The sequence below is a fragment of the Echiichthys vipera genome, assembly GCF_963691815.1.
Source record: "Echiichthys vipera genome assembly, chromosome: 13".
In the NCBI taxonomy this organism is placed as follows: domain Eukaryota; kingdom Metazoa; phylum Chordata; class Actinopteri; order Perciformes; family Trachinidae; genus Echiichthys; species Echiichthys vipera.
In genome coordinates, this window is record NC_139838.1 from 25,655,499 (window position 1) to 25,672,139 (window position 16,641).

The window sequence follows — 16,641 nt, forward strand, 5'->3', positions numbered from 1 at the left end:
TAAGTGACACTCGCACAGCTGCACAACCCTGCGGCGGGTCGCCAGAGCTGCCCGAGGCTGAGTGAATGCGGCCTTGGAGCTTTCCAGTTGCTGCTCCACCAAAGAAACATTTCACCTCCAAACTAAAAGACCAAATAATGAATTCTTTGTGCATCAGAACTTTGTTTACCTACTTTCTTCTCCTAGTAAAAATCTCATGACCCCTCACAATTATCTGGTGACCCTTAGGAGGGCCCCGACCCCTAGGTTGCAAACTAGCTTGACTAAAAGTAAAGAAGTAAAAACTCTCTTCACCTCAAGCAGCTAAAAGTCCATTTTCCTGCAAAACGAGTTACATTTGATACTTTTAGTACATTTAATGATGTTACTCTACGGGGAAATGGTTGGGTCTATGTAAATCATACATAAGTCATAGAGTGAGGTCTTTACCTACTCTGTAAAGTGTCCTGAGGCACTGTAAATAAAACTGAATTGAATTGAATTGAATAACACGATAAGATGAGATGCACATTTAAATGTGGTTGTTGCAGCAGTACTATAGAAAGCAGTCCATAGGTGACTCGGCTGGGAATCAGAGGATCGTCGGTCCGAGTCCCTGTGTGCACCGTGACTGGAGCGTGGACTGGTGGCTGGAGAGGTGCCAGTTCATCTCCTGGGCACTGCCAAGGTGCTTCTGAGCAAGGCACCGAACCCCCAACTGCTCGGGGCGCCGGTCACTGGCAGCCCCCTCGCTCTAACATCTCTCCATTAATTGCATGTATATAGGTCCTGTTTGTGCATGTGTGTGTATTTCGGGCCTGTGTGTGTGTAACATAACAACAATAGAGTGAAAAAATTTAATTGCGGGACTAATAAAGGAATTCCTCCTCTTCTTCTAAACAGAGCGCTTGAAGGACAGAACGACATGTTAAAGTGGTAAAGTGAGCCGTGCAGAGCGTGACAGTGTCGTGATTAATCGAGGCGTCAAGAGTCAAGAGTCAACATGTTTATGTAAACAGTGTTTGCCAGACTAACATGTGATACGACTGAGTAATGGAAGAGTTTGTCTGTACTAATATACTAAAATATGGTACATTATGATACAATAAAGGAAAATAAGACATATAAGGTGCATTACAGTAGTAATATGGTAAAGAATATGATAATATAGAGTCTGGTAGTATAAGGGATGTAGTAGAACACAGTGGTGCAGCGATATAATGAATTACAGCAGAAAAAAAACAGTATAATGCATAACTTATATACATATTATGATACAGTATCATACGTTCAATGGACTATTCTACATGCCTGCTTTGGTGCAGGTCCCGAGGAGTCAATAATATCAAATGAAGCAAACATCATTTTATGGTTACCTTAAATAAACACCATTAACTAAACAAATACACAATCAACAGTCCGGGCGCATGAGTGCGTTTAGTGTGAAGCTGTTTGCCCAGTCATTTTAATATTTATTCAAAATAACGCAAACCAGTGTGGCATGTTTGTACTGGTTTGACAACAGTTAACAGTTGAACTGTTGAGAGAGAATTTACATGTGAAACCGTGGCGCCGACATGCCAACGGTGAGGCGGGTCTCCGATTCAAAGCACGCTCATTTACATCGATGAGAGAGGAAGAGCAGGTAGAAAAGGTCGTTCAAGGTCGGTCTCGTGCGGATGACGGCTTTAACGATTACGTGCCGTTTTAAAGGCCCTTCAGCTGAAGCCAAATCCAAACATCGACTAAATCTACGTTCTCACAGACACAAACATCAGTGTTTCAGAGTGACTAAGTGCTTTTACTCAAGTGCAATTTTGAGTTACTTTACTACGTGTGTTTGATAAATTTAGTCACTGATCACTTTTGCACATTCAGATTATTAATACACAAGTCAACGAATACAGAACGACTACCCCGAAGTGTATAAAGTAAGACCCAGGACCAGGTGGAGGGATTATATCTCCACACTGGCCTGGGAACGCCTCAGGATCCCCCAGTTAGAGCTGGTTAATGTGGCCCGGGAAAGGGAAGTTTGGGGTCCCCTGCTAAAGCTGCTGCCCCCGCGACCCGACCCCGGATAAGAGGCTGAAGATGAGATGAACACATGAATGCAATGCAGTTAGAATCCAGTAACATAATATCCACAATCCTGAAAATGGGCAATTCTGCACAATCAGCACTTCTGACGCTGATCGTTTTGTACTTTTACTTAAGAGAATTTACTCGTTACATAGTATTTTCTTTTCCTGATCCTCTGAGCTTCTCTCCTCTCTGTCTGTATCATTCATGTCTCATCACTGCATGTTATTAATTCAACTTCTTCCCCGGAGTTGTTTGTGCTTTGTCATCTCTCATGTCTCTGCTGATGGTGGTGGTGCCTGCTGCCGTGGTCCTGCATGACGCTTCCTGCTGCTCTTATAATCTATCACCTTAGCTGTGCTTGTTTCTACTATTCTGCTGTATTAATAAGTCATATTCACATTACTATAGATATTATTATAGTTACTGGAAGTGTGTCTGTCTCTGTCTTTGTGTCTGTCTTTGTCTGTCTCTGTCCATCTGTCCGTCTGTTCTCTCTGTCTCTCTCCTTCTCTTCCTCTCTCCGGTGCAGACAGATGTGCGTCCTCCACAGAGCTGGGTCTGTCTGACGTTCCTGTCTGTTATAGGGAAGGTTTTCAACGCCACCGTACTCTACGGGGGAATTGTTGGGTCTCTGTAAATCATAAATAAGTCACAGAGTGTGGTCTTTACCTACTCTGTAAAGTGTCCTGAGATCACTATTGTTATGATTTGGCACTGTAAATAAAATTGAAATGAATTGAATTGTATTTCTACACGGTGGCAGTGTTTCTCTCATGTAATTAAAAGATCTAAGATATAAAGGAAGACCACGTTTAAAACTATTCTCAGAACTTCATTTACGACACTCCAGATAATCAGCGCTCTAAAAGGGGGAAACACATCAGACCGTTCATGTTTCCACTGAGTCTCTTGTGTCATTGTGATCTTTTTACAGTGAGTGGACGCCACCTAATGGTGTTTGTGGTAAACTGCAGCTCAACACACTGGTCCAAGCAAATTGGATATAATTTCAAGAGAATATGACGACTGAGGTTTAAAACGGACGCTGAGAAATCTCAAACTACACGATGACAATGGTAATTATGGCAAATTATGTTAATAAATCAAAATTTTATAGACTCAGGGTCCAGATGAAATACGAGACATTAGGTAGAATAAAAAAGTGAAAGCACAATAAGAAATCCTGATTTAAAAGAAGATTAAATCAGTGTCCTGCAAAGAGACAACTGTCTCTGCAGATGGGATTATTAGCATTTATAATCCTCAGGTTGGAAAAGAATCATTCAGCCGACAGGAAATGACACTTTGTAAAGTTTTGACTTCTGCAGCTGCAAACATTTCCCTCGCACTGCGCCATCATCAGAATCAGAATCAGAAAACCTTTAATGTCCCGCAGACGGGGAAATTCTTTTGTCACAGAAGCAACAGAATAGGACAAAATAAGGTAAAAAAATAGCAAAAATAAGCAATAAAGTTCAATTTAAAAAGGGAAGAAATAGAAATAGACATATATACAAATTAATATTATTACGCTAAGAGATAATACTGAATTAAAATATTAATATTAAAGTGTTAGACTCATCCCCTCATTATCCATGTGGTAATAATTATAATAATAATTAAATATGATCATTTATCGTCTCTCAATGGAATCGACATCGTGAACGATGCATAATCACATCTACATCGACAAGAACAAGCGCACCAATCACAGCTCAGTGTAATTAACATCAACTTTCATAACACATGGTTTCACTGAGCGATATGATGAAATATATATCATAGAAATGATATAAAAATGTCTATGTGTGTATTTTTACATATTTTTTTTATCGCAAGGTCAAAAAAACAGAAGCCAAACTGCGAAACAACAATATTTAAATCATCTGGACGATGCTTTATCTTCTGATTTTTGCATTTTATGTTCATTTTGCACTAAAGATTTGAATAAAATGAGAAAATACGTTTTATGAAATAGTTTTTCATTCACACAGGAGGATAGAAAAATAGGTTTTACCATGTGGTTATTTCATAAAGACTATTTATTTACTGATGTACCAAAAAACACGCCGTAACGTCATATACTGTACAGTTTATTGTTATGGAGGTATAAAATGATCCATACAGGGAAAGAAGATTACAATAAGATTTCTGTATGTAAGCAAAATATATGAGAGAAGAATTACTTTAATTATCCTGCAACGGGGAAATTGAATTTTTATTATTTGTCTTATTAATAATCATGTTACACACACACACACACGCAATTAATGGAGAGATGTCAGAGCGAGGGGGGGCCAGTGACCACGCCCCGAGCAGTTGGGGGTTCGGTGCCTTGCTCAACAGCACCTCTGCAGTGCCCAGGGCCCAGTATTTCAAAATTTGTAATCTGGATCAGAATAATCCGGATAATGAAATCCTCCTTTTCTCAGTCATGGATCACGGTGATCCTGCTGACTTTATCTGAGTATTTCAAAACACAGGCAGATCGGATCACCGTTATCCCTACCTGGCCGGATACGGATTTCCCAATCTCAAGTCTCCGCCTCCGGGATCTGAAACATGGTGGACTACTTCATGAAAGGAGTAGCAGAGAGCCGACTTTCACGTCAAAAGTGTAAATTAACCGTCGTCTATTGTGTAGCGGTTTTAATACCATACGAACGGCAACCAACACATCATGCAAGCCAACTATTTGAATTGTCACCTTATTAAAAGCAGGCCGTGGCGATCTCTAATTGAGACGCGGCCGTGCTAACGGGAGCTAACGCGGCTCCATTGACTTGTGTGTTAAGCAGCTAGCGGGCTATCATTAGCGGCTATCATTAGCGTCACGTCATTTGCAACACGGCAGATTTACAGTATAAGCAGGCTGCATTGTGTACAGACCTGCTCAGTGCTTAGAAAACACAACGCAACACAGTTTGAGTATTAACTACAAGGTTTGTTCAGAAGGTTCAGAATGCTACAGTAGCCTAATGCTGGTGATGATATCATGTTTTTGTGTAGGCTACATAAACACAATTTGGGATTGTGGATTAAGATACTCATACACCTTCTACCTTCAGAGTCCACTCACAGCCATGGACCACTCAGCTACAACAGGGTGAGTGCTGGAAATCCTTAAATGCTTTAATTGTATTGATACATTTAAGACTTTCAAGTAATTGGAGTTTGAATAAAGTGCTTGAAACTGCTTAAATTTGTAATGGCATTACTTTCATGGTATTGGTCAGTGACACAATTAGAAACATTTCTTCATCCTAATTCCTCTCCAACATTGGTGAGAGCTTGTTTTTTTTTGCATTTCACTACACTGTTTTTAAACCTTGGTTTTAGCTTTGCATGTGACCAATAAACTTATCTATCTACCACATCAGGCACGGGGGCGAGAGCCAGAGCCAGAGCCAGCGCCAGAGCGACGGCGACGGAAGAGGCATGCCGGGGATGAGGAAGCCTATGAGAGGCTCCTCAAAATGGAGACCGAAAGGGCAGTCAAACAGACTCAACCGGCCAAACGGCAAATTAAGCTGACGCTGCTTCAGCAAAAAGAGACAGAATTAACAATCAAGTTGTTAGAGAAACAGCTTGACATTTGAAATAGCATGGTCCTTAGTGGTCACATTATTTTTTGTTGGAATAAAACTTTGTTTGGACCCTGCATTCCTTTGTCTTTCTCTGTTTTGGTACATGCAAGTTACAATGTTTGGTGAATTAGAATTTGAGAAATAATTGTAATTTTATTTACAGCAGTTTTACAGTGTGGTCAAAAATTTTACTATGCTTTACATTTTTTGATATTACTTAAATTACTTGTTAGAAGTACAACACTAACACTTAAGTGTAACAAACATCTTGAGTAACAATATCTAGGAGAAGTATGCGCTGAGAGTTTGTCAATCCAAGTCAAATCCACCTCTGAGGTGGGATTCAAATGATCCTGAAATTTTGGTATCAAGTTGATCCAGATATCTGACTTAACTTTTGAAATACCCAAATCAGCCTTTTATCTGGATTCAGGGGAGGATTGGATTACCAGAGCTGAAATCCTGATCTTCAGGATCAGGATTCTCCTGATCTGTGTTGAAATACCCAGTTTTCAGATCAGATCTAGATTTAATCCAATCCGACCAGGATAATCCTGTCAGATCACGTTTGAAATACTGGGCCCAGGAGATGAACTGGCACCTCTCCAGCCACCAGTCCACGCTCCATTCATGGTCCACACAGGGACTTGAACCAGCAACCCTACGGTTCCCAGCCAAGTCACCCATGGACTGAGCTACTGCCGCCGCAGAGAGAGCGTGCTTATATTGTTTTTTGTTTAAAAATATCAGAAACGTAAAAAAGATACAAGTTTTCTTGCTGCCTAATCATAAATATCAATATCATACATTTCAAACTAGATTTCCTCAAAACCAGGAAACAGATGGAGTCATTATGAGAGCGTTTCTGTGGCTCTGCGACCTCCTACACCGCGCTGCGGTCGGACCGTAGCTGCCGATTTCACGGCTGCTTCACACCTGGTATTTCAATCTTTTTGACTCCCGGACATTTGGCTCGTTCACATCTGGCACGCAGAGTGTGTCAAGGTGCAAACACAGAGGTTCTTTCAGGGCCGCAGAGCAATAGAGCGAGGACGCAGTCAGGAGCGAGCGGGAGCTGGAGACAGAGACAGTTTCTTCCCTGGGACCTGTGGGTTACAACATGCTAGTTCCCAGATGGAGTTGACTGGAAACACCCACTCACACACACACACACACACACACACACACACATGGGCCAGGCCACCCAGATCTGAACCACCCAGGACCAATAGCAGAATCATTATTTCATGAGATCAGTTCATGAGTGCGGCAGCTGAGAGTCAAAAACGACACATCATCAGTTTCACGCAGAAGCCTCATATCGGCCTTTTATTCCACCACAGCTGGAACACGCTTCATACGACTGGGGCGCAGTCAAACTAAACAGTATTTAAAGTTCTTTGAGGAGAAAATATAGTGATATTAAAAAAGCAAAGTGACTCCTGCTTTGCTTTGAGGTCTCACATGAAACAGTGTGTGTGTGTGTGTGTGTGTGTTTTTCAGGTTACTATGCTACTGGTGTAAATGGGCGATCGTGGCACGATCCCGTAGGTTTGACTCTGCATCGCAGCGCCGCGTAATTTGCTGGACAGCGAACTGAGAGAACTAATTTGTACCCTGCAGCTCTCTGTATGTGGAGTTGGATGCACTGCCGTGATTTACTGGAGATAGGAGGAGCCGCTGGGATTTTGGTTTGGCAGATGTGTGACATTACAAAGCTGCTAACCACTCTGGATCCATCGCCTGAATAAAAAAAAGAGCACGGAGAAGACGAGGGAGGGGGGGAGGAAGCAAGCTGAAACCGGCTGAGAAGATGCAGCTTTTGGAAAGAAAACAAGTTCGATCTTCTCTCCCTAAACAACAACAACAACAGTGTGGAGGACGGTGGTACCATTGGGCAGGTATAAGCTGTGAGTGTTTGCAGGGGCGCCGCTAGAAACCTCGGACAGTCGGAGCTGAACAGCGCATTAAATATCTATAATCCCTGGCAGGTAGCAGGGCTCCTGCTCCGGCTCCAGGCCCCCTGAATCATTCAGGGGCTTCCCTCCCAAATGGCACCCCCCGAATATGTGCAACTGCAAAGTGCACGAGTGCAAAAAATAAAGAAAATCCTCTTGCCGTGTCAGCAACTCTCAACAAACCAGAACTATGAGGAAGAAGAGAGAAAGTAAAGATGGGAGAGAGTGAGAGTGTCTGCTACTTTATACTTCTACGCCACGATCGTTCAGAGGGAAACGTTGTTCTGAACACTTTACCGTTAGTGACTCTGCAGATTATTAATAACAAATATTATCAGAATATAATCACACAGTTCATCAAAAGTGGAATCATTCATTCATCTTCAACCGCTTGTCCCTGTCGGGGTAGCGGGGGGGCTGGAGGCGATCCCAGCTGACATTGGGCGCGAGGCGGGGTCCACCCTGGACAGGACGCCAGTCTATCATAGGACACATAGAGACGAACAGAGAGCTGGGATTGGCTCCAGCGACCCCGCGACCTCGACAGGGATAAGCGGTTGAAGATGAATGAATGAATGAATGAACGATCAAATGAAAATCGTGAAAATATACTTTATGCAGCAAAAAGTGCAGAATTTGAGCCCATATATTTACTCAACGCATAAGTGAGAACGTGCAGAATGAAACCAGTCGAGTCATTTCTCACGTATTGATCGGGTCGAGTTCAAACTGGCACTAATGAGGCCCTGATATCTGCTCTACTCCTCAAAGCAGCAACAGGAATATCAAACGACTATTCATTATAAAACCAGAGGCTTTTCAATAAAAAGGTACGTCGACAAAATGTATTCATGTTAATATGGAACAAAATATAAAAATATAAACTGCTTGATGCCTTATACTGTTGGAGCTGTGTCAAAAATAACATTTTAACTCTATTCAGTTTATTTTAATTTTAATAATTCATCTTAAACGTCTTTTTTCTTTGTCCCTATCTTTTATTTCACTATTACAAAGACGTGTATAGATTCCTATGTGCTGTCATTATTATTATTATTATTATTATTATTATTATTAAACCCTATGAAGTTTAAAAATGTTAATGTTTTTCCTCCTAAGATGTTTTTACTGGATGTTTTCAGTCTGTAAAAATTGTTGGGGTCCAATCTGGCTGTTAAGTCGTGACGTAACACCCTTTCAAAATAAGATTTCCGGGTCCAAGCCTCGTGTTTCCACGCAGCAGTGCCGTGTTCCCAGTTGTTTGAACAGACTGAGTTTTAAAAAACAACATTATTGTCATTTGACCTCTTTCTTATGGATGAAAAAGGCGTCTGACTGACGAAGGAGGTGATCGCGATTGTTCACGTTCGGGTGTTTGGACCCGATAGTCGTATTTTGAAAGGGTGTTACGCCAGACTCAACAGTTGGATACTGCCTTCTGAAAAAGTGTCGTTTCTACTTGTATCAGTGTTTCTACACTGTGTTTGTATTTAAGTCAAAGATCAACGCAGACACCAACATGTTTTAGCCCGACTGTTTCCACTGGACACACATCTTTGACCCTTTTAGTGTGAAAATACTGAAAATATATTTGTGTTTTCGTGCTTTCCTGTCTCTCTTTACACGGTTTGGTCTAGAATTTAACCACCTGGGGAAATCTAAAAGTGCTAATGGCAGTAAACACAAGTGTCTGGGCGTTAAAAAGAAACATTCTTCAGGCATTCAGGGAGAAAAACTATATTCAAAGCTTTTTTTTCTTTCTTTAATCACGAGCATTTCCACCTCATTGAGTCTTCATTAGGGTCAAAGGGTTAAAATACCTTTTTTGTTGCCGCTCTGCCAAAGAGTCCCTGAAGAATGTTTCATGTCATGTGATTATTTCTCTTCACGAGCACCTTACACAGTCCTCTGTAAGCCATCAAGACAACTATTAACGGAGAGCTGCTAACAGTCGCTAACAGTAGGATACACAGAAAACGAAGCACCAATGGGCTCCTTCCTTTGGGATTGACTTTGGTACTCCACTTTACTATGAGAGGAGCTGGTACAGGGGCCAGTTGGTAAGTCTTTAAAACACTCTTTTGATAAACTCTGGGTTCACTAACTACGTTGTTGGTGCTTTGTTTCCTGTGTAGGGACTCTTCTCATGCTGCTGCTGAGGTTTGCTGTTATTTTCAGCAGAATTAGTGGTTAAAAAAGACGTTTGAATGCCTTCACCGTGCTGCCCCGAGCTAATCACTGTTAGCCACATTCGGTTGTAAGCTACTCTCCTGGGATTTCTCCATTAGTAGTTGTTACACGGACAAAATTGTCTTGATGGCTAATTTGATGAGTGTGTTTTCTGAAAAAGACCATGGGATGATTTTATGCTGGAGTGTCACTTTAAGGCCCCACTTCCGTGTGCACGTTTATTTTTAAAGCACGGAGACGTTTCCCTGTGTTTGTGCTCGTCGTTTACACTCAAACACAGAATTCGTCTCTGAAAACCATTCTTTCTGACCAGAGTGGAGATTTCGCTAAACTCCGGTTGCACGTTTGCATTTAAACAGAGATACACGATGTGTCTGGCAGCTGACGTCACAGTAGCACCAGAACTTGTACCTGCGTCTTAGGTGTGCGACCTGTGTTCACATCTTCATTGGGCTGTGGTGACGGATCATTGGCTGATGTGGGCTTGAGCTTCTCTACACACTGCCACCTACAGGTTTGGCGTAGTCTGACGGCATATTTACACAGGTTAGAGGGAACGGAGACGGATGTTATTTTTGAAAATGGAGGCGGCGAAATGTCTGTTTATGAAAATGTTCAGCCAGGTGTAAAAGTAGCCGGTGACCATCGAACCTAAGCACCGGACAAATCAGCAATGGTAAATGGTAAATGGACTTGTTACTTACTTATAAAGCGCCTTTCTAGTCTTCTGACTACTCAAGGCGCTTTCACAGAGTTTGTCACATTCACCCGTTCACACAGACATTCACACTGATGGCAGTGGACATCTACAGACCATTTAATCTAACCATGCACACCACATTCACACACCCATGCAGCAAGAGGAGCAATTTGGGGTTCAGTGTCTTGCCCAAGGACACTTCGACATGTGGACCAGGGGAGCTGGGGGTCGAACCGCCAATTGCTCAAATGGAGGACGACCCACCCTGACACTGAGCAACAGTCGCCCCAATTCACTTGCAATTTAAAACTCTGAACTATTGTATATCCACGCACTTGAAATGTTTTTTGTTTTCTATCGTATGTCCCGTCTGATTTTAGTTTCTTTTCTTCACATTTTTCACATTTTTCTTGTTGAATTCTGACAAAACAAACAAAAAAACAAACAAAGACACGGGAGATGACTTTGGTCTAAATTCGCACTTTATTCCTAACACTTACAGGTTTGTTTCGTCCCCGTTTCCCTGGCCCCCCAAAACAACAGGCACACAGATAGCGATGAGTTCAGGGACAGGAGAGAACAGTTTCAAACCCAAACGTTTCCAACAGAATCAGGTTATAGAATCAACTCAGACAGAGAGAGCCTCGAGGTCAAGAAACAGCGTATCGTAAGCATACAGAAAAAAAGGACCCGAAAAAACAGATACTAAAGCTTACAGAGCAGTGTTTGTTTCATCTTTTACGTTCATCATCACCACCATCATCATCATCGTCGTCATGAGGCTATATCAAAGAATACTTTTGGAGTTTACAGCCATCATAGAAATACAGGAGTCGTACAATGCGGAGAACAAACAGAAGAAGAAGAAAAACAAAGGTGAGAAGATACAGTGGAGCTCTTTGGTTTTCACTATTGAGGTTTTTTTCTTCGTCTTTAGCAGTAAAATCTATCTTCGCCGTCCTCTTAACCTTTGGATTTAAGCTGCATTGTAGAAAAAATAGAAAGGAAAAACGTTTCTTTTTTTGAAATTTCTCCGAAATAAACAAACGGTAAAATCGGGGCAAACGATATCGACTGAAGTTATCCTCCCTTCTTTTTTTTTTTGTCGCTCTATCGTCAGGTTTTTGTGTCGTCGGGGCCGAAAAAAAGTCTTTTTTACGCGTCACGGTGACTTGGAAAGTTGAGCAGAGTAGTAAAATGAACATTCACAGCCACAGAAGAACTACGGTAGAAAAACTGTCAAGGCCTGAAGTGCTCTTATTATCTGACAGTGTTATCGTATTAACGACAGGCGCCGGACACCTCTTATTTTAGCGGGTTACAGTCCCTAACAAGAATCCTGAATGTTTATTTACACATGAAATGACTGTGAGAGTGTGTGTGTGTCGTGTTTGTAGCGTAGCGTCTCTCTGTGGTAGTTTTAACTTTGGTATCATTCTCTGTCCACCACAGCGGAGTCGGACTACGCAGGCACACGTACAGACAGGGCTGCACTGCTGTCGGAGACGCGCGCAAAAAACACAAATCTTAAAAAATATACATTTGTATTTTCTTGAGTTCGGTTTGACATCCACGCAGTTTTCACGTTGTTTCTTTAACAGCCCGAGGGTCGAGCGACACGTTTGAAACATAAATTTGTATTTGAAGTAAAAACCCGGAGTGTAAATGTTTCCCTCCGACAGCAGCGATGAATATACACACACCTTCCTCTCTCCATAACACAGCCACGTCCACAGCGCCTCACCGCGGACACGGTGGCGTATTCTGTAGGTTAAAGCCATAAGAACAACTGGAAATCTTTGTTTCGCCATCATCAAACTAACTCGCTAGGGCCGGTTTCGGAATCCCTCACTCCTGAGTTCGGACAAGTCGCGTCTCTTTTTGTGTGTATTTTATTTTTTTTTGTCATTAAAGCTTGAACGTCTATTTGGTTTTTTCATCAGAGTAGCAGAGGTATGAGTTAAAAGCCCCGCTCGTCCCCCCCTGAAGGAGGGACGGGCGGGGAATCAGAAAGCTTTTATTTTAAGAGAGCAGAGGAGGAGACGTGAACGGAGGAAACTCAACTCAACGGGAACGAAACGTTGGATGTTTAAACCAAAAACACTGAGAAATGCGTCAACAGCCGATCAGTCTTAGCAGTGCAGAGTGTGTGAGACTGAGCTATTAGTATTTCACAGTCAGATTAGTTTACTCTACAGTGACTGGCAGCAGAGTTGCTATGTGAACGTCCCGAAGCAGCAGGACGCGGTTGCACGAGATTTCGTAAAATCGGAGCGTAGCAGAGTCCTATGTTCCCCGGCTCAATACTCTAAATTTGCAGACTTTTTAAATGGTTTGATGTTCTCAGCAGTGTCTGTTTCCCCTCAATATGTCACTATGTGTTAAATCACCACCGTGGCGGATCAGATTTTTACCATTCAAACCGCATTTGAGAAAAAACGCCATTCTTTTAAATGTTTTTACAGTGAATCAATTAGACCTTAGTCTACCAATCACTTTTAATGTCGCTGCTTTTAGACAAGTCATTTACTACTTATTTACAAATACATGTCTTAGTGGTGACGGTGAAGTCGCTGTTAGCATCGCACGCTGTGACACAACTGCCCCAAAAAATAACAGTTTTAAGGGTTTGATCTATTTATTTAACTTCACTGCTAATCCTTTGTAAATGTGGGTATCAGTTTGTTTTCTTTAGATCCGCATGCATGAAGAATTAGTTTGCAGTATTAATATTCAATATGCTAATCTAGCCAATGCTGTTAAGCTAGCTAGTCAGTCTGATGTTAGCATTGTTTAACAAGGAAGAAGCTATGTTGTGTTGTTTTTTTGAAATTTTGATCAATTGTCAGGTCAGCTGTGTTGAACATTCACAGGCTTATAACATATTGAGCTGTGTCGACCGTATTGTGTACTGTTTTACTCGTCAGGTAACATGTTAGCAAGCTAATGTTAGCTGTGTCAGCTAGTTCCGTAAATGTTAGCTACACCAGAAGTTACTGGGTGTAGATATTTAGTAACAACTAATCTCTACTTAAGAATTAGACAAGGTCGTTTGATCAAGTCTTTCAAATGGACATTTAGGACCATTATATTCAATGCTGCAGTTTTAAACATGCGGTCAAACATGAACTTGGTTAGGTTTAGGAAATAATCACGGTTTGAGCTAAAATGACTCATTTTTACAGACATAAAACTGCGACTTAGATACATCCTGATGTGGTTATGTGCTAATGTGGTTACGCTGGTTGACTTAAAAATGAAAAAAGGGTTAATGTTAAATTGTGGTTTCACACAGGACACAAACAGCGACCTCCTGGGTCAAAGTCCAGTGTTTGCTTGACTCATCTATCCACCCTGACCTGCTCTCTACGTCGACTTTGGGCGACACTTGAGTTGCTCTTTTGCTCCTGTTATAATTTAAGGGCTGCTTGAGGCTACAGACATGTTTTTGTCTTTGGTCGGGACCGTTTGTTAATTTAGTAATGTGTAAATCTTGACGTAGTTAGCGCTAACAAGTCTCAGTTTGAATAAACGAAGAGCTGGTGCAACTAAACTACTTCTTTGAAAGAGAAACCAGTGTTGTGTAGAAGTAAACGTCACCGACTGAAGACCATAAAACAGAAACACACACTCCAGGTTCTGCGAAACATGGGGACGATCGGACAGTGAACTTTAAGAGACAATTTCCCCACAGAGCTAATTTAGAAAATTTCCTCCGTCACAGTCTCCGTGCTACTTTCTCTCTCTGTCTCAGGTCACAACAGTCTGTAGGTTTTGGTTTTGCTTTGAAAACATTCGTTTGGCATCTTCTCTTCTTGTCTTGATCTCAAGAACACCCCTCTCTGCAGATACAAGCCTCACAACAACCCCTGAAAAAACTAGTACAAAGATCCAGAAAGACATAAATAGAATCCAATAAATACATAAATAAAGAGTCAATAAATAAAGGTGAGAGACAAAGAAGTTAATAAAATACAAACGGACCATTTTTCCCCATCCCCGAAAAAAGCACACACCTCCCTCGTACAATAAATACAAATATTTTTTTCCAACAAAGAGCCCGTGAGAGATAAAGAGTTTTAAAGCTTTTGGTTCTTAAGTCGTCGTCTTCGGCCGTCATCATCAAAGGATAATCGCCCCGGCCTTTTTATACATCAGCAACAAGTAAGAGCAGTTGAACATAGATTATTTCCCCCTACAAAAACTAGAAGAACTAATGGATACATTCCCTCTAAAAGTGGACGTTTTGAGCCTTTAATCCGTCTCAGACGTCAGCACCCCATCCCCCCCTCCACCCCCCAAATATCGTCTCTATCACCGGTTGCCTTCAGTTTCTGAGTGTGTCACGTTACAGCTCAACTCCGTTTCCAACCTGGGACTTGAGTTTTCGTTCCATCACAGCGCCGTGTTCTCATGTTTTAGCTCTTTAACGTCAAACCAAACTTTACTGGTGATTATTTGTCAGAGTGTCAGAGTTTAACGCCTGATTTTCAGATATTAAAGCAAATCACTTCCTTGATGATGCATTCAAGGACAGTTATGGATATTTTATAGTTGACTAAAGCTCATCCCTTCACCGTGGACGTGGGCAAAGGAGGAACCAATTCAGTTTCCAGTGGGTCCAAATTGCGTTTGATCTCTGGGTTTGGTTTCCAGGTCATGTAACGTCCCTTACTCTTAGAATAAAATAACTCTGTGGAGAAGCGAGTGAGTTGATGGATTACCACTCTCACATGTTTTAAATCTCTGTGAACCTGTTTTCATTCATGTTGAATTAAATAGAAACCAATGCTATTTGTTTTAGCTCATTAACTTAAAACCAAACTTTAATGGTGATTATTTGTGTGTCAGAGAGTTTAACGCCTGATTTCCGATATAAAAGCAAATCACTTCCCTGATGATGCATTCAAGGACAATTATGGATATTTTATAGCTGACTAAAGCTCATCCCTTCGCCGTGGACGTGGGCAAAGGAGGAACCAATTCAGTTTCCAGTGGATCCAAATTGCGTTTGATCTCTGGGTTTGGTTTCCAGGTCATGTAACGTCCCTTACTCTTAGAATAAAATAACTTTGTGGAGAAGCGAGTGAGTTGATGGATTACCAAAGAGTGTCAGAGTTTAACGCCTGATTTTCAGATATTAAAGCAGGTCACATCCTTGATGATGCATTCAAGGACAGTTATAGATCATTTATAGTTGACTAAAGCTCATCTCTTCGCCGTGGAGGTTATGTTTTCCCTTTGGTTTGTTAGTTTGTGTGTTTGTCAGCACGATTACAGAAAAACTACGTGTCTCATTCTCATGAAACATCGGTGGAAAGGTTAAACGTGGGCAAAGGAAGAACCAATTCAATCTCCAGTGGATCCAAATCAGAGGCAGATTATTTTTATTCTACTTATGCTGCAAGATTACGTTGCGTTTGATCTCTGGGTTTGGTTTCCAGGTCATGTAACTTCCAAATATGTGTCCCTTACTCTTAGAATAAAATAACTTTGTGGAGAAGCGAGTGAGTTGATGGATTACCACTCTCACTTGTTTCCATTCATGTTGAATTAAATAGAAACCAACGCTAAAGTATGAAAAACAACACAAAAACATATTCTACATACGTGTCTTTTCAAACCACCAGTGAACTCAATGAACTTTCCTTCTCACTCAGCTCTAAGTGTCCAAAAGAAGCACGGCTTTGTCTTTTTCAACATGTCTAAACTTCCCACTCGGTACAGAAACATCTGTTAAGAGATTACGAAGGACCACAAACCGCACAGCCAAGCCTTGGAGGCAGACTGCTAAAACACACACTTAGTTATCTGATCATAAATAATCTAAAAACTAAACTGTGCACCTTTTTTTGGGGACACACGGGGTTAAAGAGGAACGCTTTATGTTTCACGTTTGGACTTTGTGTAAGAAATGATCTGCACTCCGAGCAGCAGCGAGAGGTTTGATGTGAAAACAAGTCCAGGTTGAAAACGAGCAGTTTCGCTTTTAACCGTCTGAAATAAAAGAACCGTTATGTGACATTATTTTGTCTGTTCACGTGACAGAATGAGATTATTGTGTGTTTTTACGGTTTAGTCATCGTTACACCGACACATGCTCACACAAGCACGCACACTCACACATGCGAGTATACACACA

At 41.5% G+C, this 16,641-nt stretch overlaps 1 long non-coding RNA gene across 1 annotated transcript; it reads left to right on the plus strand.

Moving 5' to 3' along the window:
* The first annotated feature begins 4,612 nt into the window (after nucleotides 1–4,612).
* LOC310955304 lies at nucleotides 4,613–5,725 on the plus strand. The gene is made up of 3 exons (XR_014593442.1): nucleotides 4,613–4,681; nucleotides 5,133–5,170; nucleotides 5,445–5,725. It is a non-coding gene; the product is annotated as an uncharacterized lncRNA (long non-coding RNA).
* Nucleotides 5,726–16,641: the final 10,916 nt, after the last annotated feature.